Source organism: Sapajus apella, unplaced genomic scaffold (genome assembly GCF_009761245.1).
Source record: "Sapajus apella isolate SASKATOON/1434 unplaced genomic scaffold, GSC_monkey_1.0 scaffold24, whole genome shotgun sequence".
Classification (NCBI taxonomy): domain Eukaryota; kingdom Metazoa; phylum Chordata; class Mammalia; order Primates; family Cebidae; genus Sapajus; species Sapajus apella.
Genome location: NW_022436964.1, coordinates 7,568,072 through 7,595,933, shown reverse-complemented (window position 1 = coordinate 7,595,933; position 27,862 = coordinate 7,568,072). Strand labels below are relative to the sequence as shown.

Below are 27,862 nucleotides of genomic sequence, written 5' to 3'. Positions count from 1 at the left end.
GAGCTGAATTTTATGAGTCCTAAATTCCTTTCAAGTTCTAAGATCCTATTATAAACAGCATTATTTTTCCACTCTAAAACAAAGCTAGATAAAAGACTATCCATTGGCAGAGAGTAATTCCTGATAAGTTTAATATATTCTGTTAAGAGACATCTCCCTTTCCTGTTAATGGAGGAAAAAAATTCAAACAATGAAGTGATTCAGGAAATGTTTACCAGAGCAAGATGAACTAGATTCTTAGGTGGGCAGCTTTGAAATGAAACAGAAATATTTTAAGTGTTTTATTACTTTAGCAGAAGGAAGAAAACTATTCTGTCCTTTTAAAGCCTTGACCCAGGAGAAATTATCAGGAATTAAAAGTTATTGTTTTCTAAAAAAGAAAGAAAAAAGTCATCTCCTACCAAAAAATAAATTCTAAGAATGTTGTTTCCAGTTACTAGGATAATAGGCTTCATTCTTTCTTGTTCTTTCTCATCTTTTAAGTGTTAAGTATTTACAAATCCCCTTAAAGCAAGCAACATTTCTCCCCACAAACTCATGAAGTTGGTTGTTAGTTTTGGAAATTGTTAATGAATATTGTCCTATGCTTATACAAAACCAGAATCTCACCCTCTTGGATTCTTCTTCATCAATATGCAAAGCCCTCTGTTTTCAGGAGGTGAACGGCCATTATCACTAAAACAGGTAAAAGGAATATTGTAAGTGAAGTCTCTGTTTTTAGATGCTACGTCTTATGCATACTGGTATGCTCAGTGCAACTTATCAAAGGCTCGGAAGAACATTCTTTCATGAATACTGCCACCAAATGGGTTGTAAAGAAGTTAATTATTTGGGGTTCCTGAGGAAGCAGTTTTATGGATAGATGTGAAAGGAAGACATGCTGTAAGGCTCAAAATCTTCAACCTCCTTCAGCTTTCTGTTATGGGCTGAATGTTTACGTCCCTCCCGAAAGTCATGTGTTGAAGCCCTAACCCATAATGCAGTGGTATGAGAAGGTGAGGCCTTTGGGAGGTAATCAGGTTTAGATGAGGTCATGAGGATGCAGCCCCCATGTTGGGATTTCTCTTCCTATTCTTATAATAGGAAGAGACACCAGAATTCCTCTCTGCCATGTGAGGACACAGTAAGATGCAGGCAATGCACGCCAGGGAGAGGGCCCGCACCAGGACCCGAATCTGCTGGCACTCTGATCTCAGACTTGCCAGCCTCTGAAACTATGAGAAATAAATGCTTGTTATTGAAGTCACCCAGTCTATGGTATTTTGTTACAGCAGCCCAAGCCAATTAAGACATTTTTCTTTTCTTATTTGTAAAATGACGGATTTGCACAGAATGATTTTAGATTTTCTGGGGGCTTCAGCAATCTGTAATAATAAATAGAACAGTTAACATAGAATTAGAGAATTTCAAGTTAATCACTGGCTCATACAGAGAAGAGATGCCAAGTGGCATGCTGCGAAGGCATATGTAAGAAATCAGAATAAGTGATTGCTGATAAATCCTAAAAGCAAATGCCACCATAAATCAGTATGCAGGGAGAGAGGCTTGACGGAACCACTGTTTGAGTCAGATGATTCAAGTGTGTATAGGAGTTAGAGTGGCTGTAGTAAGGTTCTCAAGGAGGGCATGTTAGGTCTAACATTATGCGACATGGTAAATGCCCCATAAACTGCATACCTCGACCATACCTCGGCTTTCCATTGAAACTGCTCTCTGTAACCCTAATGTGACAGGCAAGCAGTCCAAACCAACGCCATCTTGGCCCCTGCGATTTGAAATAAGTAACTAAGGTCTGTCATTTCCACCCTACCCAGACAATGTGTAAACTAATGCTTATCTTGACTTCTGTGAAACACTTAAAGTAACTATTGGAATGTCCGAAGTCCCCTGGCCCTTGAAATGTCCAAAGCCCCTCACCCTTACCCCCGCCTAGGAGGTGGTTGACGGAATGTCCAAAGTCCACTGGCCCTCGGAATGTCCTAAGCCCCTCACCCTCACCCCCACCCAGGAGGTGGTTTACTGGCATAAAAGGTCTTGACACCCTCCTTTCGGGGCCGCGAGTTAGAAAGACGTGAGTCCTCCGTGGCCACTGGCATTAAAGACCCTGTAATTTGGCCTAGTCTTTGTTTCAGTGGCGATTTTGCGCTTGCTCAGTTACAACACATTATGTGTGTCTTATGCAGATAAACTTCATCTGTATCTCACACACCTGAACATCAATGGAATCAAGAAAGGCTGTAATACCAAAAAGGTTTCCAAGGGAACCAACTCTGGAGAAATTTACAAACTTTTCTAAGTGTTGAACATCTTTTCAGTACCTGCTAGCTGCTCTGTATTTGTTTCTTAGGGTTGTCATAATGAAATACCACAGACTGGGTGGCTTAGCAACAGAAATTTATTTCTCACAGCTCTGAAGGCTGGTAAGTCCAAGATCAAGATTCTGGCTATTTTAGTTCCTGGTTAGGGCCTGATTCCTGGTTTGCAGGCAGTGGCCTTCTTAGTGTATCCTCACAAGTGGAGAGAGAGAGAAAAAAACCTCTTGTGTTTCTTCTCATAAAGGTGCTAATCTCATTGGACCAGGACCCCACCCCTCCTGACCTCACTTAACCCTAATTGCTTCCTAAAGGTACCATCTCCTAATATCATCAAAACATCTGAATTTTGGGTAGAGGGAACATTCAGGCCATAGTATTCTTCCCTGGGCCCCCAAAATTCATGTCCATCTTGAATGAAAAGGTGGTGGGGCTCTCACAAAAAGTCTCGGGGGCAAGAGCACCCCAGAGCCATGGGCGTGATGCTGCTACCTTAATGGGGCCAGAAGACAGAGTACTGAACCAAAGAACACTATTCTCAATCCTTAGCATCTCGTCAAATTTTCCTTGCTAGGTTTTAGACTTGTTTGGAACATGTCATCTCTTTTTCCTTTCTGATTTCTCCCTTTGGAATGGGAATATCTATCTAACCTATGCCTGCCCTATCAATGGATTTTGGGAGTGCATAATTTGTCTGGTTTCACAGGTTCACAGATGGAGAGGAATCTTGCTTCAAGATGAATTGTACCTTGAGTATCACCCATACCTAATTTAGATGATATTTAGATGAGACTTTGGAGACGAATCTGGAATGAGTTCTTCCCTGTGAGAGCCCAGTCTCCTGGCTCTCTGGAAAGTCCTGCCCATGTGATTCTCTAAGGGGACTCCCCCCTGAAGTCATGGGCAGAGGCATTATGGGGTGCAAAAACTAGAAAGGCAACCCCATCTTTGAAACAGAAGAGAGGAGGAACCAGCCCTGCCCCCTGGACCTGTGGTGACAGCGGCAGCTGTGATGGTCTTCAAATTGCCTTTGGGATTATTCTTCCCTTTTCTTGAAAGATAAAGCATGTTCTTAGCCAAATGGCTCCATCATCCTATCCTCACAATGTAAGAAGCCCAACATCCTTCTTCTTCTTTTCTAATAATTTTTTTTTCTAATTTGGTTAATTTCCCATAACATATTAGCAGTGGTCCAACATCCTTCTTTCAGTCACTCCTGTTTATTTCTGCCCCCTTTAGTTCCAACTGGCGACATTTCTTTTGGTATAATCCCATCTCTATTCCTGGCTTCTGTTGAGATAGCTGATTAAATCCTTCATTCACATCCAGACTATCTCCTTATCAAACAGTGTTCAGCCACACCCTTAGTGTTCTTGATAGAATAATCTTTCTCATTCTTTGCAATACGGATAGCCTGAGAATCTTCCAAACTTCAAGTTCTGGTTCCTTTTTGCTTAAGAATTCCTTCTTAAATTCATTCCTCTCTTCTCCATTTTACTATAAGCAGTCAGGAAGAACCAAGATACTCCTTCAATACTTTGCTTAGAAATTTCCTGAGCTAAGTATCAACTTCACTGCTAGCACTGGAACACAAACACAGTGTAATCTAGTGCTTTGTCACTTTCTAATAAAATGGCAGCTTCCTCCAGTTTCCTTCTGAGACCACACCAGAATTGCTTTTAATGTCTATATTTCTACCACCATTCATGCATGATTACTTATGTATTCTCTACAAAGATGGTGGTTTTCTCTCCAGCTCTCCCCTTTTCTAACAAAATTACCTTTAACATCCATATTTCTAGCACCCACCTCACAACTCTTCCATCCTTTACCCATCATCCAGTTCCAAAGCCACTTCCACATTTTTAAGTATTTGCTGCAGCAGCACCCCACCTTTGGTGCTCCTGTAGCAAATAATAAAATACTCCTAACAAAATAAAATACTCCTAACAAAATACGAGTCTAGGTGGCTTAGACAATAGAAATCTATTTCCCGCAGTTTGGAGGCTGAGAAGTCCAAGATCAAGGTGGTAGTTGATTTGATTCTTGGTGAGAAAACGCATCCTGATTTTTCAGGCAGCTGCTCTGCTTTCTTGCTGTATCCTCTGTTGGGGTTCAGAAAACAAAATCCTCGAAATGTGGCACTTTGGGATGCCACCTCCCCCCACCAACACCAACTAGAAAACTACATGGGGCATTCCAAAGTGGAAGGACAAGATATAAACATCATATACTGGTTACAAAAATTCTTTAAGATATCTGACCCTGCCCCCTGTAGCTCCCTTGTGGAGAATACTTTTTAGTTTGTACGTGATCAGCGTTAAGTGGGCACTAGCTGCCTACTAGGCATATTTTGTGTTATGAGAAAATACTGAAAATCCGTTTGTTAATAATAATCACCTGTTAAGAGAGAATAAATGCGTGGGTCAGGGTCTGCTCGAGGCCTTCAGCCTGGGATGCTGTCAGCCCCTGAGGCTCTCAGCTCAGTAGGTTGTTGGCCCTCTGGATAGACCCACTTTGCTGTTCTATCTGGGTGTCTGCCTCTCAATTCCTTTAGTGGGTGGGGGTCTCTATGGCCAAGTTGGTCTTGGTATTGCCCAATCTACCATTTTGCCTCTGACAAGAAAAAGTAAGATCACATCCACCCAAAAAACTAAAATCAAAGTCCTCACCAAACACTAAAGCTAGAAGGTAGCCAAGGTGCAACAGCCATGGGAAAAGTTCTCCTCTAAGATCCTTTTCCAAACATCATTCCTACCACGCTTACAGGGCAAGTAGTTCCAAACTTAATTTGTATCTTGCCAGGCCAAACACTTCCCTCAAGGCTCTCATGCCCTGTGAGGCTGCAACCAGGTAAATGTTTAAATAAGTATATAAGAACAAAAAGCGAGTATTAAAACCCAAAATGTAAACAAAGACATAAGAGCAAAAGAAAGACAAAGACTCACTCCTACTCAACATCACTAATAATCAAAAGAATGCCAATCAAAGCCACAGTGAGATATCACCTCATACCTGTTACAATGGCTATTATTTAAAAAAAATAACAAGTGTTGGTGAGGATGTGGAGAAAAGGGAAGTCTGGTACACTGTTGGGGTGAATGTAAATTGTATAGTCTTTGTGGAAAACATGGAGGTTTCTCAAAAAATTAAAAATACTGGATTTGACAGTTAAAAAATTTTAAAATAGAGCCAGTGTAAGATCCAGAAATCCAACTTCTGGGTATTTATTCAAAGGAAATGAAAGCAGGATCTGAAAGAGATCCCTGCACTCCATGTATGACACTCCCATTGCAGCATTATTCCTAATAGCCAAGTTATGAATAAATGCCCACTGATCGATTAATGGATAAAGAAAATGTAATATAAACATACACCGAATATTAAGCCTTAAAAAAGAAGAAAATCCTGCCATTTTGCACAACTGGATGAACTTGGAGGATGTTATGCTAAGTGAAATAAGACAGAGAAAGACACTAATTCCATTGGACCAGGGCTCCATCTCGATGGCTTCATCTAACCTATTTACCTTCTAACAGCTCCACCTCCAAATACTATTACATTGAGAATTAGGGTTTTAATATATAAATTTTAAGAGAGACACCAACTTTTATTCCATAATATGTTTCTCTACACTTACAAACTTAAAGTTAAATTTGTGATCTCACTTAGATGTGGAATCTAAAAGGGTTCAAACTCATAGAAGCAGAGAGTAGAATGGCAGTTGCCAGGGGGTAGTGCAAGGGGGAAATGAGGACAGGATGCGAAGTTTCAGTTATGCAAGATAAATAAGTTCTGAAGACTACAGAGCAGGCTGCCTGTAACTAATGATACTACACTGTACCCTAAAATTTGTTAAGAGGGTAGATCTTAAGTGTGTTATCTCTAATAATAACAAAAGGAGCAGGAGGAAATTTGGGGAGGTGAAGAATATTTTGGGCCTTGATGGTGATGATGGTTACACAGGTGTCTACTTTTCTCCAAACTTGTCAAGTTGTATTATTAAATATGTACAGCTTTCTACGTGTCAATCACACATGTCAATCAATAAAGTGGTTTTTAAAAAGAGACACTTATTCATGAGCTAACCTTGTGGAACATGAACTAATGCAGGAAAATCCCACCATAATGTACAACATGCTAATGATTTACCACTAAGTGGCTCTCACTACTTTCTCTCCTCTTCCTTGCCAAAGTTTTAATCCTGTTGGAAATGAGAGGAACATGTTCATTAAGGATTAGCTGCTATTTCTCCCAAATGTAAGGGAAGATCCAGCAGCTAGCAATGGAGATAGTGAGAGTGGCAGAGAGGTTACCACTATACTTCTTGTTTGGAAACAGAGTGTATGAGTCAGAATATGCTAGGCTCTGTTGCAGTAACAAATAATTCCCAGAATCTCAGTAATTGAACACAAATAAAACTTATTTTTTACTCCTGCACATAGAGGTCAATGTACATGTTCATGATTGGACAGCCTTCCTCCATGCAGTGACCCTGAGCTCAAGGCCTTCTTCTCTTGTAGCTCTGCCCTCTCTAGCCAAAGGCCTCAAAGATGACTCTAGACAAACAGGATTGCGAATACGAGATTTATTATGGGCCAGACCCAGAAATGGTACCTATCACTTCCACCCACATCCCAGTGACCAAACCTAGACATAGGCTCCTTTCAACTCATTGTCTCTGTCACACAGGGTCAGCCTAACCACCCTGGGTCCTCAGTTTTTGGGGTATCTAGATCAGAGTCCCCATTTTGGTGTTTTCTCAATAAATCCTGGGGCCCCATGCAGCATAATTTTGCCACTGTGTTACATTCAAATAAGCATAGTGAGGCAATGAACATGTACCTAATTCTCCATTCCTTTCTCAGTCTTTATGAAATGCCAAAGGGGAGATGTATTTTTTGTTTGCACGATGCATCCTCAAAACATTCTCTTTATCCCTGTCCCTTCTAATATCCTGTTGGAGAGAAAATGCTCCCTGAAACTCTTCCACTCTCAACACTCCCTCCAAAAAAGCCCCCTGCCATACAGCCTCATGGCTGTTCTGCCTTCCTTCTTCCCCACTTCAGCTGTGTATTATATTAATAGATCAACTTGGCTTCCCTCATTTCATTAGCATTCTCTCTGCATCATCCACTGCCTAGATTCTCCCCATGAAGAGCCTACGGGCTGACCCAGTGAGAAAGAATCTTTCCCTCAAAGAAATCGTCAGGGGTGGTAGATTGCAAATACTCCCACAGTCATAATTTACTGTAAATGCCAAACATATTTAAGGCAGTAGAAGCCAGCTTGCCTCCTAAAGGGTTATGAACTTGGAAAGACCAGGGGGGTTTAAAAGTCTAATTTCACTGAAAATCCACTTACGTTTGTCAGTCTTGCTTTTCTCTGCACCCACAGTTCTTGGCACAGAGAAAGTTCTCCGTTTCTTGTGGAATTAAGGCACGTGGTTTAGATGCTGAAACAAATGTAACAGCAGCACTGTCATGGAACTTTTTCACAGGAAGAAATGTAACCAGCCACTTGATTCCCTCAATCTCCAAATTAGCCATCCATTTCTCAGAGAAGAAACTCTCCCAATGCCTCCCAGAAATTATCCCAAATTGGGATTTCAGGAAACAGTGCTTTTTTTAGCCACTAAAGGTAAACCAATCGTAAGGGACATTTATTTACAATATGGAATATCTGAAGCACCTTCTTTCTTCTTCTGGTTAGTTCAGTGCCACCTATTTGGCAAGGTCCTGAGCAGTTCCCCTCACCTCCAGGGAAACTTTTCAAGCCCAGTCTGCAGGAAACAGCACTTTCTGCTCTCCCTTCACCCAACATTCAGCATGTACATCCTCTGTACATGCTGTAGATCACAAGGAGATAGGACTCTCCATCAGAGCAGAATGACCAAGCAGGGTCCAAACCCACACTCTTCCTCACCCAGGACCAAAGGCTTTCTGTCTCTTCACAACACATTTATCATCATACACATTTCTGTATTTAGACCATCCCAACCCACTGCTGGTGACTGAAAGTCTCACACACACACACACACACACACACACACACACACACACACACAGTTTAAATAATCAGTGAAGAATTTTACCATACCCAACATTTCACTTTGCATGCAAGCCCTCCAAGTACAACAGAATCATCAATTCTTTTGTTTTTTTTCAGGGAAAACCCAAAGTAGGTAACATAGAGTCAAAGGGAAAGGGCAAGACTTTTGTTGTTTTTGTATAATAGTCACTCCAATACTTCATATCTTGGTCTTGGCCCACAGTTTACGCTGTAAACGTAGGGTTTGTCTGAAGTCTCAGAGTTCTTAGCAATAGAGTAAGATGAGGCATGCCCGATCTATCGCATTTGTGTTGGGATACAAGTGAAGCATGAGAGGCCTTGTCAACCCAGATGCTGGCTACTGTAGCACACATTGTGCAGTGTTCACAGACTGCTAAAGCAGAATGGAAACGTAAAATTCATTCAAAAGATCAAGGACATCAACATTCTTGACTATTTGCAAGTGGCTGGCTCATGAAGATTACTCTTTCCAACCTCACATTGTTTCGTCATGACCTCCCCATGGGTAGAACCATTGGTGATACTCAAAAGATCTGGCAATGTAAATGGCGTGGCATGGACACTGACGAGTCAGAATGGATGCTGTTCCACTGCAGTGGCTGGAACGAAGCCAAGGAAGCTAAGTGCTGTGCAAGGCATTACTTATTATGTGCCGAGTAGAGGGAGGTCTGGAGTACCCCAGAAGCAAGGCTCTGATGGCTAAGTCGGTAGCAACAGGAAAATGGGGGCACTTAGGGGGAGTGGCTATTTACCAAGAGACATAGGAATATTTCAGTATTTCGCACCAGGTACAGGCATGCTGTTGCTCAGCAGCTGATGACAAGCCTTGGAAAAAGCTCTTTCCTAAACACAGAAACAAGACCTCTTAGCAGCATGGTGCTTATTTATTCTCAGTCATAATTCCTGGCTCTGTCACTAGGATCACTATCCAAAAAAAAGCAACATAAAGGCTTCATCCTCATCCTGCCTGAGTCCATGCCTAGAGGAAACAGTAACTCCACCTCCAGCTCTCTGTGTTAGGGCCAAGTCCCTTCTCCAAATATGTAAGATAAAGATGCTAAATCTCTCTAGTCCCAATTTCAATGTGATATTCACAGTTATAAAGATGTATCAACCTGAAAATGCCTAAAAACAGAACTGTTTGTTCCCTGTTTACCTCCGCCCCCTCACCTCACCAAATCCGTTCTCCCCCTTCTCTCATCCACCTCAGTAAGTGACACTACCAAGGACCCAGCTGCTCAAGCCAAAAACCCAGGAGTCATCCTGATGATACCCTTGCATACTTCTGGGCCATCTATCAATACATTCAATCAACTCTACCTTCAGCACATATACCAGATCTAACCAATGTGTTCAACCCCCTTTATTCCTATGCTAGTCCAAGTCACCATGGTAGGTCACCTGGACATTCCATTACCTCTTGACTGGTCTTCCTGCCTCCACCATTCTGTTATCTGTCCAGAAGTCAGAGCTTGCTTTTTTTTTTTTTTTTTTTTGAGACAGAGTTTCGCTCTTGTTACCCAAGCTGGAGTGCTATGGCACGATCTGGGCTCACCGCAACCTCCGCCTCCTGGGTTCAGGCAATTCTCCTGCCTCAGTCTCCTGAGTAGCTGGGATTACAGGCACACGCCACCATGCCCAGCTAATTTTTTGTATTTTTAATAGAGACGGGGTTTCACCATGTTGACCAGGATGGTCTCGATCTCTTGACCTCATGATCCACCCGCCTCGGCCTCCCAAAGTGCTGGGATTACAGGCATGGGCCACCGCGCCCGGCCAGAGCTTCCTTTTTAAAAAGACCATCAAATCACTTCTCCATGCCAATCGTGACTCTTCTTGGCCTCTCCTAACACTTAAATTAAAACCCGAACTCCTACTTCCCAGCCATGTTGCCTATCACTCCCTCTCTCCAAACACAATGCCTTCCTATTCTTCCTCCAAACCACCAAGCCCATTCCCACCTCAGGCTGCCTCCCAGCCTAGAATGCTCAGTCACTTCCTGGTACATCGTTCCCTGGGTGTTCATATAGCTCATATCATCTCTTAATCCAGTCTCCCCTCCATTGTCACCCTTCAGATAAGTACTCCTGGCAAAATTAGGCCCTCCAGTTCCCAGGTCTCCAGTCTCCACTCTCTACTATCTTACTCTGCTTTCATAGCACTAACCTAACCCAAAATCACCCTTCATGCCTACTTACTGTTAAATCACAGTAGAGGCACCGTAAGAGCAGGGGTTTGAATTCTTCTCTTCCAAGTCCCTGAGGCCTCGCCCATAGAAAGCTCTCAGCTATTTAAAGGAATTGATTTTTTTTTTAAAACCACTAAAGCATAGTTGCTTTCTGAAAATCTTTTCTCATAGCACACACTAACTTGACACTACTTTGCCTTTGTTATTCTTAAAGAATCATTTCATTGTTGAGTTAGTATCTTAAAATGCTTTCTCCATGCTACTGAAGCAGGCAAGAAACAAGTGATCTCATAGAGATAAACTATTTAAAGAGTACAGGCGCTTCTCATGATAGATTCCTAGAATTTCAGAGCTAAGCTTTTAGTGATGATGCATCTCTATGGTCTCATTTTACAGTAGCTCTCCAGGGTTTGGTGCTGTGCTAATACAGTAGCAAGTAGTCACATGAGGCTATTGCACACTTAAAATGTGGATCATGAATGAATATATCTCACTGAAAATTTTCATTGTTGATTATATGCTGTATGATATATTTGAATATATTTAAATAATATACTTAATAAGACGTATAGTAATAATTTTACCTATTTCGTTTTAATTTATTCAAATATGGCTACTGGGAAGTTTAAAACTATATGTGTGGCTCAAATTTGCACCTCACATTCTATTTCCATGGGACAGCCCTGGTTTGGAGAGATTCCATGACCTGCTCAAAGTCCCACTGAACTATAAGGGAAGACCCAACTGCACATGTCAAACCCTTGCGTCCACTCAGGCTTCAACCCTTCAACCCAGCCAGGGATTCCTATAATGACTTCTTTTTTTTTTTTTTTGAGACAGAGTTTCACTCTTTTCACCCAGGCTGGAGCGCAATGGCATGATCTCAGCTCATGGCAACCTCCACCACCCAGGTGCAAGTGATTCTCCTGCCTCAGCCTCCTGAGTAGCTATTACAGGTGTGCACGACCACGCCCAGCTAATTTTGTATTTTTAGTAGAGATGAGGTTTCACCATGTTGGCCAGGCTGGTCTCAAACTCCAGACCTCAAGTGATCCAATCGCCTCAGCCTTCCAGAATGCTGGGATGATAGGCCAAATGAGTTCTTTACCAAGGGCAGCAGAGGAGAACAGTAAGAGCAAGAAATCCCTGGAAACCAGCTCCACATTTAGTACTGTGTGACGTAGAGCAGCTCATTTCATCTTTCTTTAGTTCAGTTTCCTCATCAGTAAAATGGAGACAGTACAGTGCATACCGCAACAGCGTGTAAGGATGAAATGAACTGATAGATACAAAACCCTCAGAATGGTGTCTGGCATATAGTCAGTACTACATAAACTTATTGCTATTATTACTATTAAATGTTCATATATTTTAAAGTATATTGAAGCTAGAAGATTTTTAGCTAGTGACAAATGTGTTAGTCCATGAGTCATTTTTATGCTACCAGATAATTCTGCAATTAGAATTACCAATTAGACTACCAATTCATTTCCGTCCCTGACAAATCTCTTTTGATACCCTGGGACTTCTGTACATGTAAAGCCTCTTGTTACATAAAAATTCAAACACTATTAAAGAACAAAGGAATATGAAGAAATCTATTTCTACTGTTTGTCACCAAGTCAAATAGCAACTAGGAACGCTGCAGGCACACTACACAGAGAGAGAGTGAGTCTAGGTAACTAAGGCCTCCACTATGGTTGAAGAGTTACCACGGAAACTCAGGGCTGAAAGGATTTAGAGATTGCCAAATCCAGCCTTTTCATTTTACCGATGAGGAACCTCTGTGACTTGTTGAAGGTCACCGTGCACAGCAGAAGCCATACTGGGATTTATACCAAAGATTTCTGGCAACTCATCCACAAGCCTTTGACAACATTCAGCTTTTTCAGGTGGTTGAAAGTTTAAAAGTATTGAAGGGAAAAGCAATTCATCAAACAGATGATGCAGCAAGTGTAATAAAGAATGCTTAGAATTCCAGATAAAATACAAATCAGAAACAATATTTAAAATTAGAGCTTTAGCAGATATAATATAATAAGCATATTCTTTAAGTTTTCCTACTCATTCTAATAATTAAAAACAAATCCCTTTCTGTTTGGCCAACATGATTCTCCTTAAATAGAAAAATGACTTTATTTTTTATTTATTTCTTTTGAGACAGGGTCTTACTCCTATCACCCAGGCTGGAGTGCAGTGGCAGGATCTCAGCTCACTGCAATATCTATCTCCCTGGCTCAAGTGACCCTCCCACCTCAGCCTCCCAGGTAGTTGGGACCACAGAAGCAAGCCACTGTGTTCAGCCAATTTTTATACTTTTTTTGTAGAGATGGAGTTTTGCCATCTTGACCAGGCTGGTCTCGAACTCCTGGACTCAAGCAGTTGGCCTGCCTCAGCCTCCCAACGTGCTGCGATTACAGGTGTAAGCCACTTAGTCCAGCAGAGATGATTTTAAACAGACATTTCAGATGCTCAAAATGAACATTTTAAACAAATGACAATTTTCTGGGATGCTAAATTTTCAGTCATTTTCTGGTTTGCACCAAGATATAATTACATTGTAGATAGAATTGGTTTAATTAGTCTAATGGCAAATACAAATTGCTTTTTTTTTTTTTTTTTTTTTTTGAGACAGCCTCGCTCTGTTGCCAGGCTGGAATGCAGTGGTGCAATCTCCGCTCACTGCAACCTCCGCCTCCTGGGTTCAAGCAATTCTCCTGCCTCAGCCTCCTGAGTAGCTGGGACTACAGGTGAGTGCCACCATGCCCAGCTAATTTTTGTATTTTTAGTAGAGACAGGGTTTCGCCAAGTTGGCCAGGATGGTCTCAATCTCTTGACCTCGTGATCCGCCCTCCTCGGCCTCCCAAAGTGCTGGAATTACAGGCGTGAGCCACCGCACCCGGCCTCAAATTGACTTTTAAGTGCTAATTTCAATTTATCTGGTGATATGTATGAATCAGTGTGCATGCAAGTGCACACACACTCACACACACACAGATAGAATAAATTGGCTTCGCCAGGCCACGTCTAATTGATAGACACTATGTTTAGTGCCCAATCTTATCCTGATTGGGTTATGTAAAACAAACTGAAGCTCCTTCTCATTTCCTCCACCTGTCCCACTCCCAATACAGACACAAATTAAATTATTAAGCAAGAGAAAGACTTCATCATTACCCTAAAGGAATGGCAATTTGAAGATGGTTAAGGGAAGATGAAGCAGCTTTCTGACATATGATCTACCTGTAGACCATCTTCAATTCCTTATCAACAAATAAAAAGCAGAGAGATGTTAAGAAGTGGTGATTTCGTTGACTTTTAGGCATTTTAGAACAAAGAAGCAGCATTTAAACACAAATACTTGCTTTGAAGGCTGCCAGCTGGTGGAGTTTTTGATAGATCTATTATATATGACTCGTGCTTTATATTTCATTTGCTCTATTTCATATTGTTCATTAATTCATTTTCTTCCTTTTTTTAAGACAGGGTCTCACTCTGTCACCCAAGCTGGAGTGCAGTGATGTGATCATAGCTCACTGCAACCTTGAATCCCTTGCCTCAAGCAATTCTCCTACCTCAGCATCCCAAAGTTCTGGGATTACAGGCATGAGCCACTGTGCCAGGCCTAATTCATTCTTAAATAGCTTAAATGTTTCAATGAAAGAGAAGAAACATGTGTAAACAATATTAGACTGGCGAGTTTGAATACAGTATATGCAAATCAGAACATGGACAAGCATTAAGAAATGACCTCATGCACACACGGTATTTGAAATTACCAACAACAACAAAATGGCCTCATATCTCTTACCTCTTGAAACTGAGATGTAATTTTTTTCTCCTTCAAATTTAAGACACAGCAAAAGTAGAAGAAATATTGGTCATGAGACAGCTAAAGAACTTAGAAAGTGTAGAACCCCTTCAACACAAGACAGACAGTGAAGAAACTAGTTGCTGTTGAAGGGTGTGGGTACAGAATAGAATCATTAAATTAGATGATTTAAAAAAATTTTTAGGCTGGGTGCAGGTGGCTCATGACTGTAATCCCAGCACTTTGGGAGGCCAAGGTGGGCAGATCACCTGAGGTCAGGAGTTTAGGACCAGCCTGGCCAACATGGTGAAACCCTGTCTCTACTAAAAATACAAAAATTAGCCAGGTGTGGTGGCAGGCCACGTGTAGTTCCAGCTACTTGGGAGGCCGAGGCAGGAGAATCACTTGAACCCAGGAGGCGGAGGCTGCAGTGAACCAAGACAGCACCACTGCACTCCAGCCTGGGTGACAGAGTGAGACACTATCTCAAAAAAAAATTTTTTTTTAATAGTAAAAACTGGGATAAAAAAATAAGTGATGCTTAGCGCTGTAAGAAAATGCATGAACTTGAAGAATTATCCTAACTCTGAGACTGAGATTGTAAATTTCTTCCTGATTGGGCTGAATTTTGCAAGCCCCATAAAGGAGAAGGAATAAAAGTAAGTAAATTAAACATAATAATGATCTTGAGGTGGCTGGCAAGATGGCTGAATGGAAACAGCTCTGGTCTGCAGCTCCCAGCGAGATCAACGCAGAAGACAGGTGATTTCTGCATTTCCAACTGAGGTATGCGGCTCATCTCATTGGGACTGGTTAGACAGTGGGTGGAACCCACAGAGGGCATGCAGAAGCAGGGTGGGGCATCACCCAGGAAACACAAGGAGTCAGGGAACTCCCTCCCTTAGCCAAGGGAAGCCGTGAGGGACTGTGCCATGAGGAATGGTGCATTTCTGCCCAGGCACTACACTGTTCCCATGGTCTTCACAACCTGCAGACCAAGAGATTCCCTTGGGTACCTATACCAGGGCCCTGGGTTTCAAGCACAAACTGGGTGGCCATTTGGGCAGGCAAGGAGCTAGCTGCAGGACTTTTTTTTTTTCATCCCCCACTGGTGCCTGGAATGCCACTGAGACAGAACTGTTCAGTCCCCTGGAAAGGGGGCTGAAGCAGGAAGCCAAGTTGTCTTGCTCAGCGGATCCCACCTCCACAGAGCCCAGCAAGCTAAGATTCACTGCCTTGAAATTCTTGCTGCCAGCACAGCAGTCTGAAGTCAACCTGGGACACTCCAGCTTGGTGAAGGGAGAGGTGTCTGCCATTACTGAGGCTTGAGTAGCTGGTTTTCCTTCCACAGTGTAAACAAAGCTGCAGGGAAGTTCCAACTGGGCAGAGCCCACCACACCTCGGCAAAGCCGCTGAAGCCAGACTGCCTCTCTAGATTCCTCCTCTCAGGGCAGGGCATCTCTGAAAGAAAGGCAGCAGCCCCAGACAGGAGCTTATAGATAAAACTCCCATCTCCCTGGGACAGAGCACCTGGGGGAAGGGGCAGCTGTGGGCACAGCTTCAGCAGACTTAAACCTTCCTGCCTGCCAGCTCTGAAGAGAGAAAAGGATCTCCCAGCACAGAGTTCGAGCCCTGCTAAGGGACAGACTGCCTCCTCAAGTGGGTCCCTGACCCCCATGCCTCCTGACTGGGAGTCATCTCCCAGCAAGGGTTGACAGATACCTCATACAAGGGAGCTCTAGCTGGCATCTGGCAGATGCCCCTCTGGAATGAAGCTTCCAGAGGAAGAAACAGGCAGCAATATTTGCTGTTCTTCAGCCTCTGCTGGTGATAACAGGATGTGGAGTGGACCTCCAGCAAACTCCAGCAGACCTACAGCAAAGACCTAAAGGAGAAGGAATAAGACCTTATAACAGTCAGCAGAGGAGCCCAACTGTTTAAAAAAAAAAAAAAAAAAAAAAAGGAATAACATCAATATCAACAAAAAGGACATCCACACAAAAACTCCATCCAAAGGTCACCAACATCAAAGACCAAAGGTAGATAAATCTATGAAGATGAGGAAAACCCAGTGCAAAAAGGCTAAAAATTACAAAAACCAGAATGCCTCCTCTCCAAAGGATCACAACTGCTCACCAGCAAGGGAACAAAACTGGATGGAGAATGAGTTTGATGAATCGACAGAAGTAGGCTTCAGAAGGTAGGTAATAACAAACTCCTCCAAGCTAAAGATGCATGTTCTAACCCAATGCAAGGAAGCTAAGAACCTTGAAAAAAAGGGTAGAGGAATTGCTAACTAGAATAACCAGTTTAAAGAAGAACATAAATGACCCGATAGAGCTGAAAAACACAGAACGAGAACTTCGTGAAGCAAACACAAGTTATCAATAACTGAATCAAACAAGCAGAAGAAAGGATATCAGAGATTGAAGCTAAACTTAGTGAAATAAACCATGAAGACAAGTCTGGAAAAAAAAGAATGAAAAGGAACAAAGCCTCCAGGTAATACGAGACTATGTGAAAAGACCCAACCTATGTTTGATTGGTGTACTTGAAAGTGACAGGGGAATAGAACCAAGTAGGAAAACACTCTTCAAGGTATTATCCAGGAGAACCTCCCCAACCTAGCAAGACAGGCCAACATTCAAATACAGGAAATACAGAGAACACCACAAAGATACTCCTCAAGAAGAGCAACCCCAAGACACATAATTATCAGATTCACCAAGGTTGAAATAAGGGAAAAAATGTTAAGCAGAGCCAGAGATAAAGGTCAAGTTACCCACAAAGGGAAACCATCTGACTAACAAGCAGATCTCTCTGCAGAAACCCTACAAGCCAGAAGAGGATGGGGGCCAATATTCAACATTCTTAAAGAAAAGAATTTTCAACCCAGAATTTCATACCCAGCCAAATGAATAAAGAAGAGAAAATAATCAAATAGACACAATAAAATATAATAAAGGAGATATTGCCACTGATCCCACAGAAATATAAACTACCATCAGAGAATACTATAAATACACCTAAACAAAGAAACTATAAAATCTAGAATAAATAGATAAATTCCTGGACAAATACACCCACCCAAGACTAAACCAGGAAGAAGTCGAATCCCTGAATAGACCAATAACAAGTTCTGAAATTGAGGCAATAATTAACAGTCTACCAACCAAAAAAAAAAAAAAAAAAAGCCAGGATCAGACGGATTCACTGCCAAATTCTACCAGAGGTCCAAAGAGGAGCTGGCACCATTCCTTCTGAAACTATCCCAATCAAGAGAAAAAGAGGGACTCCTCCCTAACTCATTTTATGAGGCCAGCATCATCCTAATACCAAAACCTGGCAGAGACACAACAACAAAAAAAAAGAAAATTTCAGTCCAGTATCCCTGATGAACATTGATGCGAAAATCCCCAATAAAATACTGGCAAACTGAATCCAGCAGCACATCAAAAAGCTTATCCATGATCAAGTGAGCTTCATCCCTGAGATGCAAGGCTGGTTCAACTTATGCAAATCAATAAATATAATCCATCACATAAAAAGAACCAATGACACAAATGATGTGATTATCTCACTAGATGTAGAAAGGCCTTCAATAAAATTCAACAGCCCTTCATGCTAAAAACTCTCAATAAACTAGGTATTGATGGAACTTATCTCAAAGTAATAACAGCTATTTATGACAAACCCACAGCCAATATCATACTGAATGGGCAAAAACTGGAAGCATTCCCTTTGAAAACCAGCACAAGACAAGGATACCCTCTCTCACCACTTGTATTCAACAGAGTACTAGAAGTTCTGGCCAGAGAAATCAGGCAAGAGAAAGAAATAAAGAAATATCACATAGGAAGAGAGGAAGTCAAATTGTCTCTGTTTGCTGATAACATGATTGTATATTTAAAAAACCCCATCATCGCAGCCCAAAATCTCCTTACAGTGACAAGCAACTTCAGCAAAGTCTCAGAATACAAAATCAATGTGCAGAAATCACAAGCATTCCTATACACCAATAATAGACAAATAGAGAGCCAAATCATGAGTGAACTCCCATTCACAATTGCTACAAAGAGAACAAAATACCTAGGAATACAATTTACAAGGGATATAAAGGACCTCTTCAAGGAGAACTACAAACCACTGCTCCAGGAAATAAGAGAGGACACAAACAAATGAAAAAAACATTCCATGTTCATGATTAGGAAGAATCAATATCATGAAAATGGCCATACTGCCCAAAGTAACTTATAGATTCAATGCTATCCCCATCAAGCTACCATTTACTGTCTTCACAGAATTAGAAATAACTACTTTAAATTTTATATGGAACCAAAAAAGAGCCCACATAGCCAAGACTATCCTAAGTAAAAAGAACAAAGCTGGAGGCATCACGCTACCTGACTTCAAACTATACTACAAGGCTACAGTAACAAAAACAGCATGGTACAGTTACCAAAACAGACATATAGACCAATGGAACAGAACAGAGGCCTCAGAAATAACGTCACATATCTACAGCCATCTGATCTTTGACAAACCTGACAAAAACAGACAATGGGGAAAGAATTCCCTATTTAATAAATGGTGTTGGGAAAACTGTCTAGCCATATGCAGAAAGCTGAAACTGGACCCCTTCCTTATGCCTTATACAAAAATTAACTCAAGATGGATTAAACACTTAAACGTCAGACCTAAAACCATAAAAACCCTAGAAGAAAACCTAGGCAATACCATTCAGGACATAGGCCTGGGCAAAGACTTCATGACTAAAGTACTGAAAGCAATGGCAACAAAAGCCAAAATAGACAAATGTGGTCTAATTAAACTAAAGAACTTCTTCACAACAAAAGAAACTATCATCAGAGTGAAGAGGCAACCTACAGAATGGGAGAAAATTTTTGCAATCTATCCATCTGACAAAGGGCTAATATCCAGAATCTATAAGGAACTTAAACAAATTTACAAGAAATTAACAACCTTATCAGAAAGTGGGTGAAGTATATGAGCAGACATTTCTCAAAAGAAGACATTTATGTGGCCAAGAAACATATGAAAAAATGCTCGTCATCACTGGTCATTAGAGAAATGCAAATCAAAACCACACTGAGATATCATCTCATGCCAGTTAGAATGGCAATCATTAAAAAGTCAGGAAACAACTGATGCTGGAGAGGATGTGAAGAAATAGGAATGCTATTACAACTAGAAAATCTAGAAGAAATGGATAAATTCCTGGACATGTATACCCTCCCAAGACTAAACCAGGAAGAAGTCCAGTTGGTGGGAGTGTAAATTAGTTCAACCATTGAGGAAGACAGTGTGGCAATTCCTCAAGGATCTAGAACCAGAAATAGCATTTGACCCAGCAATCCCACTACTTGTTATATACCCAAAGGATTAGAAATCACCCTACTATAAAGACACATGCACTCTTATGTTACTGCAGCAACTATTCATAATCGCAAAGATTTGCAGCCAACCTAAATGCCCATCAATGACAGACTGGATAAAGAAAATATGCACATATACACCATGGAATACTATGCAGCCATAAAAAAGAATGAGTTCATGTCCTCGGCAGGAACGTGGATGAAGCTGGAAACCATCATTATCAGCAAACTAACACAGGAAGAGAAAACCAAACACTGCATGTTTTCACTCATAAGTGGGAGTTGAACAATGAGAACGACATGGAGACAGGGAGGTGAACATCACATACTGGGGCATGTCAGGGGATGGGAGACTAGGAGAGGGATAGCATTAGGAGAAATACCTAATGTAGATGACGAGTTGATGGTTGCAGCAAACCACTATGGCACGTGTATACATATGTAACAAACCTGCACATGTATCCCAGAACAAAGTATAATAAAAAGTAATATTCTCAAGTTGAACTTTAAAATAAGTATAGTAAACATGAGCCAGCGCTGAATTGTAAAAGTCTTATCCTTATGGTATTTAAATAATCTATCAGAATTGTGATTAATTTATGATTTAACAGTATAAATGTGATTCCTTGATTACATTTAGAGACAATATTAGAATGTTTAGAATTAAGAGAGCACGGTTTTGTGGAGTTTTTTTGAGACAGAGTTTTTCTCTGTTGCCCAGGTTGAAGTGCAGTGGCTTGATTAGCAAAATGTTGAGGCTCACTGCAGCCTTAACTTCCTGGGCTGTTGTGAGCCTCCCACGTCAGCCTTCCTAGTAGCTGGGACTACAAATGCCTGCTACCACGCCCAGCTAATTCCTGTACTTTTTGTAGAGATGAGGTTTCTCCATGTTTCCCAAGCTGGTCTCAAACTCCTGGTCTCAAGCAATCCTCCCACTCTGGCCTCCTAAAGTGCTAGGACTATAGACGTGAGCCACCACACCTGGCCAGGACAATAAGATTTATTTAATCTATAACTTTAGGCTTATGAGATCTACCAGAATCACTTAAGTGCTTATATTTTGCTTGCCAGCTTATTCCGAGGTTTGAAATGTTTGACAATACTTGGGTTTTTTAAATGCATAAATAGGTTTAAAAATGTTTAAAGAAAATGTAATAATTTAATTAACTGAATTAATAAGTAAAGCAAACAGTAGTAAACTGAAAACTAATCAAAGGATTAAGAAACATCCCTTTACTTTTTAAATGTAAAAAATTACCAGATTTGCAAAAATTAAAATGAACATTAGAGACTTAGAAAAACTAGGTTTTTTTTTTTTTTTTACAGTTTATATTCAGCTCTAATAAAGTCAGTATCAACTAAAAGAGGCAGCTCCAAAAGTCTCTTCGCACACAGAAAGACCCTATCAAATATTTGAAAACTTGGCTGCAGAGAAAACAGTTTTATCCCACTGTAATACTGATGAAGATGGGAGGATGAAAGACATCAACAGAGCTCTTCAGCTCGCCAGCTGGCCCACAGCATCATCCTATACCCTTCCTCCCACACTAGAGTCTCATTTTTTCTGCCTTAGGATTGCCTAAGATTTGGAAAGAACTCCCAGATATATTGTTGGGTATCAAGAAGCTAAGAGCAAAACAGTGTATATTATTTTATTAGCTAGGATACAAGGTTAGTTGCCATTTAAAAAGGTCTAATCATTTATAGTTCAGCGCTAATATGACACCTTCATGGTCTCAGAGACATAGACCTTTCCTATCATGATGCTTTTTTACCCTTAACAACTTGCTTCGGTCTCATGGTAAAATATGGCTGCTACAGCTCCTACCATCAGGTTACAACTTCCCCTGGAAGAGAAGAAAGCCTCCTGTCCTTTGAGATCATAACTCAGAAATGGCTTTATCACTTCCGTTTACATCCCATGGGCCACAACTTCATCACATGGTCACAATTAGCAGCAGAGAAGCTAAGAAATACAGCATTTAGCTGGCTATCCATGTGCCCAGATAAAACATCTTGTTTATAGAGAGCAGATATTCGGAAGACTGCTAGCAGTCTCTGCCACAAATATGCCACTTTTTATGTGAAAAAAAAAAGGTAAAAAAATCATGAAGAGTACCTACTCACATTTGTGCATAAAGAAAATCTGAAAGTTTACGAAGTATATAAGATGCATACAATAAATCATTGGCTCACAGTACAATGTCAGTATCTAGTGAATTTTTCATTAGCAAAAAGTAAAATTAAAAAAAAAACACATAATGAGCATATTCAATTTATCTTCCATTAAGCTGTTCTACTTTTTGAAGTTCAAATATTCTTTCTTTATGCAATAATGTTGATACTAAATGGTAATGATGGCAGTGGCAAGCCATTTGGAGTGGCCACTAGCATGATGCCAGCCGCAGCAGGGACGCCGTTAGGAACCAGGGACAAGCAGGATCCCTGCCCCTTCTGAGTTGGGGTGGGAGCTGCCCGGGTGCTGCTGCAGCCACCCAACCTGCAGCTGCAGACCCATGCATCCCTGTGTCCTCAGGGTCCAGGAGCAGGCAGGAGCCTTGCCCCACCAGCTGCTATGGGAGGCTGAGGCAGGAAGATTGCTTGAGGCCAGGAATTCAAGACCAGCCTGGGCAACAAAGTGAGATCTTGTCTCTACGATAAATAAATAAACTGGGCATGTTGATGCACTTGTAGTCCCAGCTACTCAGGAGACTAAAATGGATGGATCCCTTGAACACAGAAGTCTGAGACTGTAGTGAACTATGATCACACAACTGCACTCCAGCCTAGGCAACAGAGTGAGACCCTGTCTCAAAAGAAGGGGAAGGGGAAGGGCAGGGCGAAGAGAAGAGAGAGAAGACAGAAGAGAAGAGAAAGAAGGAAGGTAGGTAGGTAGGTACAAGAAGTATTATTTTCCAAATCTCATTTCATTTCTGGAACCCAGGCTCAATTTTCATATCCTCACACCACTAATCCCACAAAAAATCAATTCTGGAATTTTCTAATTTTCTTTTCTTCAAGGCCCAGCCCAGGCCTGTGTTCCTTTTATGAACCTTCTTAGGCTATCCCAAACAAAAGAGACTTTGAGCTACTGTAAGGAATTCTTTATACCACTCAGCTGGCATTTCATGCAAACCACCATAAAAAGAGAGACATGTCCTCATTCAACCAGTATTTGTACTAAGCTCTGCACTTAGCACTGTGGGTTCAGTGGTGAGCAAAGACCTCATGGAGTTCAAGGTCTCATGTGAAACTCTTCAACACCATTGTCAAATTGCCAGGACTTGGCCCATCCACAGTTATTCAGACATTGGAGCAAATAATAGCATACACTGGAGCTCCCACATATTTGGTCACTATTACTATTTTATTTGTTTATTTCAATAGGTTTTTGGGGAACAGGTGGTGTTTGGTTACATGGATAAGTTCCTCAGTGATTTCTGAGTTCTGGTACACCCATCACCCAAGCAGTGAATCCAATGTGTAGTCTTTTATCCTTTACACCCCCCACCATTTCCCATGAGTCCCCAAAGTCAAAAAATATGAAATGCTTCACGAATTTCCATGTCATCCTTGCACAGGGGCCATGCTATTCTTCTCTGTATTGCTCCAATTTTATATGTCCTGCTGAAGCAAGCACATGGTCACTATTATGTTTTTAGCCTTCTGTATATATGACAGACCACTATTCCAAGAAGTATCTCTTCTCAGGATCTCATATAAGACCACTTGAAATGAACACAATGGGCTGATGTCAATATACAGAGGTTTCTTTTCTAGTCTAATTTTAGCACTTAAATTGATTTCATGAAATCAAATACTATGTCAATAAATACAGAAGTTTTGCTTTATCTGGTCAGGAAAAAAGAGAAAAGTAAATTATCTATATGCTTGAGTCTAAGGCTTTTATCTATATAAATGAACACTTTTGAGGTTGAAATGCCTTTGCATTGATGTATATATTTACTATGGTGGCATTTGCTTTTCGGAAAGCCTGTTTTCAAATCATAGCATCTCTCATAATCAATATTGCCTTAGAAACTAGGAAATTCAGCATGAAGACTCAGACTAACTCCTGGCCCTTCTGCCAATTAGCTACTAATCACCTGGCCCTGTGACATCTGCCCGAGTCCCCTCACTCCTCTGGACGTTGGTCAACCAATCCACAGAATGAAGGTTTAACTTGTGTTTCTCAAACTCGGTGGGAAGGAACCGATTTTTAAATTTTTCCACCAGTGGAAGACTGATGGAAACTTCTTAGACTATTGTATTTATGAAATGCAATAAAAATACTCTGATGCCACAGCAATGTTAAATTGCTATAAAGTCTTCTAAATATTTATTCTCAATTTCTGTACTGCTCTTGGGTGTGCTGCTCAGCCTGGGTCCACATGCACATTTTGAGTGGTATTGACTAAGACTACTAATGGCTTACCACTAAATAGATTAGATGATTCTGCAAAAGATTAATCACCTTCATTTATTTTTGATTAGTAATATAATTAACATATACTTTCAATTACACAGTAGCTGAGCAACAGAAACAAATATTCTGAGATGGGTTACTCAGAAAGGAAGGTCTTCTTCATGGCAGATTCAAGAGAGAAGTGGCGTGGATAGTCCATCTCAAGATAATTGACAACTGACCATCAATACAGAAGATGCCTTTCAGGCAAAACAATAAAAAAATACATTTTACTTTTCTCTCATTCATTAAAATAGCACAAAATATTAGAATTTGTCAATTTTTAAAAAGCATGAGTCCTTGACAATAAGGACTCTTTGGATGGAAATACCAGCCATCTTAATCCATTCTGTGTTATAAAGGAATGCCTGAGGCTAGGTGATTTATAAAGAAAAGAGGTTTATTCGGCTCATTATTCTAATGGCTAGAAAGTTCAAAACTAAGCATCTGCATCTGATGAGGGCCTCAGGTTACTTCTACTCTTAAGAGAAGGTGAAGGAGAGCTGGTGTGTAGAGATCACATGGTAAGAGAGGAAGCCAGAGAGAGGTATGGAAGTGCCAGGCTCTTTTGAACAACCAGCTCTCTCAAGAATAGAGCCAGAACTCACTCCCAAGGGACAGGGCTAATCTATTCTCAAAGGATCCACCACCACAACCTAAACACCTCTCATTAGACTCCACTTTCAACACTAGGGATCAAATTTCAACATGAGATTTGAAGGAGACAAATGTTCAAACCACAGCGCCAGCCGGTGTTCTATGGAGGGTGAATTTTCAATGAGAAGATTGACATATGATGGCTCTTATTAGAATATGCTTCCTCAGCACCACTAAGTCCATTAATAGAAAGATAATTAATGGTTATTAGCCATAAGATCATTGCAGTTTTTAGGAGCACAACTTTCTGAAGAGTACATCCAAGTACAAGGATCTATGCAAACATGAACATTTGCTACTTTTCTAAATGATTCTTGCCATGGTAAAACATATACATGCTTGCTGTTCCTCTTTGTCCACCAGCCTGGCACTTTGGGATGAATGCATAAAGACCCCTACAAATTACCTAGCTCAGCCCTTAAAGTCCCTTCATCATTGAGGAGGGACAGATTTCTTCACCTTCAAGCAACTAAGTATTCTCTAGGCAGATTAGTCTCCGGTGCATCCTGGAAGTCTGCTGAAAGCCCAGTCTGACAATCAGTGGCTGGCCAGCTCCTCAGCTCCAGGCCAATGCCATAAAGCAGAGGTTTTCAAACTGGAGTGTGTACCAGGATTACCCGGATAGCTCATTAAAAAGCAGATTGCTGGCTCCACTCCACAAGTTCTACTTAAGAGAGCCAAGATGGGGACTGAGAGTTTGCATTTCTAACAAGGTCCCAGAAGGTGCTGATGCTGCAGATCCTGGGAACACACTTTGAGAACCACCTGTAGAAAACATCTGACGACAGAATTCGAAAGACCTCAGAGGTCATCTGGTCCAAGCTTTTCATTTTACAGGTAAGGACCCTGGGGTTCAGAGGAAATGTCTTGCTCCTGGTCATACACCCAATAACTCAGAACCTCCCCTTACTGAAAAAAAGAAACTCGGTTTCCAGAGCCTAAACAAAGTGCTCATCTCACGATGCCAAGTTATGGCCACACATCAGACTGCCACTCTAAGAAGGAGCGCCAGCAGGAACTTCATGCTGTTGACCATCCTCTGCACGTGGCCTTCTGGAACGTACATGGTAGTTCTCTCAGGACCTCACAATGGTAAGTGAATGGCCTGAGCCCAGATAGCAGATTGGCAGCACAACAGGATCTACTTCTTGGATCTGGGGAAAGGGGAGGTAGAAGAGCAACGGACTCAAAACATGCTTACTGGTGATGTTTACAGCTCCCGGAGAGAGGTACTGGGTCATGAACTAACCAGATTTCTAAAGGGGCTTGAACTTTCAGCTTCCTAAATCTTACCAATTTTCACTGTTCTTTGCTATTAATTTCCTTTTTTGTTCCACAATTCCGAGAATATCACTGTCTCATTTACCTTGACTCTTGTTACAATGGACCCTTTAAACCTAAGAACCACACACTGAAAAGGAAAAACAAAAACAGAGAGACCTGGCTGTTCTAGCCCCTGAAACCTACAATGGCCATTAATTAAGTACAGCTAGTGCTCGACTTACAACCACGATTTGTTCCGACAGACCAGTCGTAACACGATTTGGTTGTAAGTTGAGTAGGCTATATGCACGCGGAGATGGTAGTGCTGCCGGAAGCTGGCCCGCACTGTCATATGCCCAGCTGGGCAACGTTTGTGCTGCCAGATGCGGAGCAGTCGTGGCTAGCAATTGTGGTCGTAAAGTCGAATGGTCGTAAGTTGCATAGGTCGTAAGTCGATCAATACCTGTAGATGTTGACTTCACGTCACCCATCAACTTCAGAGAAAATTTAAATTTTGCAAAATTCAAACCACATGTGGAATGAATTTCTATATCCTATCAGCAACCTCAAAAGTAATTTTATTAAATTAAAAAGTATCTTTTAACTTGTTCATCTATTCTATTATTAAAATTGTTGAGCTGGGTGTAGTGGCTCATGCCTGTAATTCCAGTGACTCTGGAGGCTGAGGTAGGAGGGTCGCTTGAGGCCAGGAGTTCAAAACCAGCCTGGGCAACAGCAAGACCCCATCTCCCAAGAAATGTTTAAAACTTAGCCAGGCGTGGTGGCATGCCTGTACTCCCAGCTACTCGGGAGGCTGAGGTGGGAGGATTGCTTGATCCCAGGAGGTCAAGCCTTTAGTGAACCATGAAAAGAAAAATTGTTTTTGTTGTTATTAATACTGAGAATACCAGGAGGAGTCATGTCACATAGGCAATACTTTTGTGTTCATATTCTAGAAAACTTCAGCTTTGATTACTACTCTGTTTTATATGCAAAAGTTTATTCAGAAAAATATATTGGAAGATCAATATATTAAATATCAAAAGTAGTCTGATAATGAAGTAATAACAGGACTCTCTCTAAATGAGCACTTGCTTGTTCTATCTGTAACATAGGTATAGCAACATGTATTCATGGAAGAATATTTCATACCTGATAATCAACTAGCCTATCTCATTTCAGATTGGTCAAGTATCATTCTGGTTTTCAGTGTTCACACTGTCCCATCCACCCATTTTTAAAACATTGCACCAGGCACAATACTGGTTCAGATGCCAGAATACAGGAACAAGATAGCACAGCCCCACTCTCAGGGAGCCTGCAGTCTACTTTGGGGGCAGATGAGCCAACAAGTAAACAAACAAGAATATCAGGTCAATTTCAAGATAACAGCTATGAAGAAATAAAACCAAGTTATAGAACCAGGCAAGTAAGAGTAAATGGTGCAAAGATTATTTCAGTAGCATGATCCAGAAAGGCCTTGTCAAGAGATGAACTTTTGAGCTGAGATGTGAAGATAAGGAAGAAACAGCCATGTATGTGGAGCAAGAGTAGGGAAGAGAAAAGAATGTTCCAGGCAGAAAAAAAGAGCAAGCTGAAAGACCCAAAGTTAACAAATGTTGCATTCGAGGAACACAAAGAAGGTGAGTTTGGCTTCAGCCCAGTGAACCGGTGGGAGAATGACCCTATGTGCATTCT

At 41.2% G+C, this 27,862-nt stretch overlaps 1 protein-coding gene and 1 pseudogene across 1 annotated transcript in view; both read right to left on the bottom strand.

Moving 5' to 3' along the window:
* Nucleotides 1-27,862, bottom strand: part of GNA14 (G protein subunit alpha 14) — a 219,655-nt gene that overhangs the window by 181,251 nt on the left and 10,542 nt on the right. The gene's annotated exons all lie outside the window — the stretch shown is intronic.
* Nucleotides 23,316-23,416, bottom strand: LOC116559929 (annotated as a pseudogene).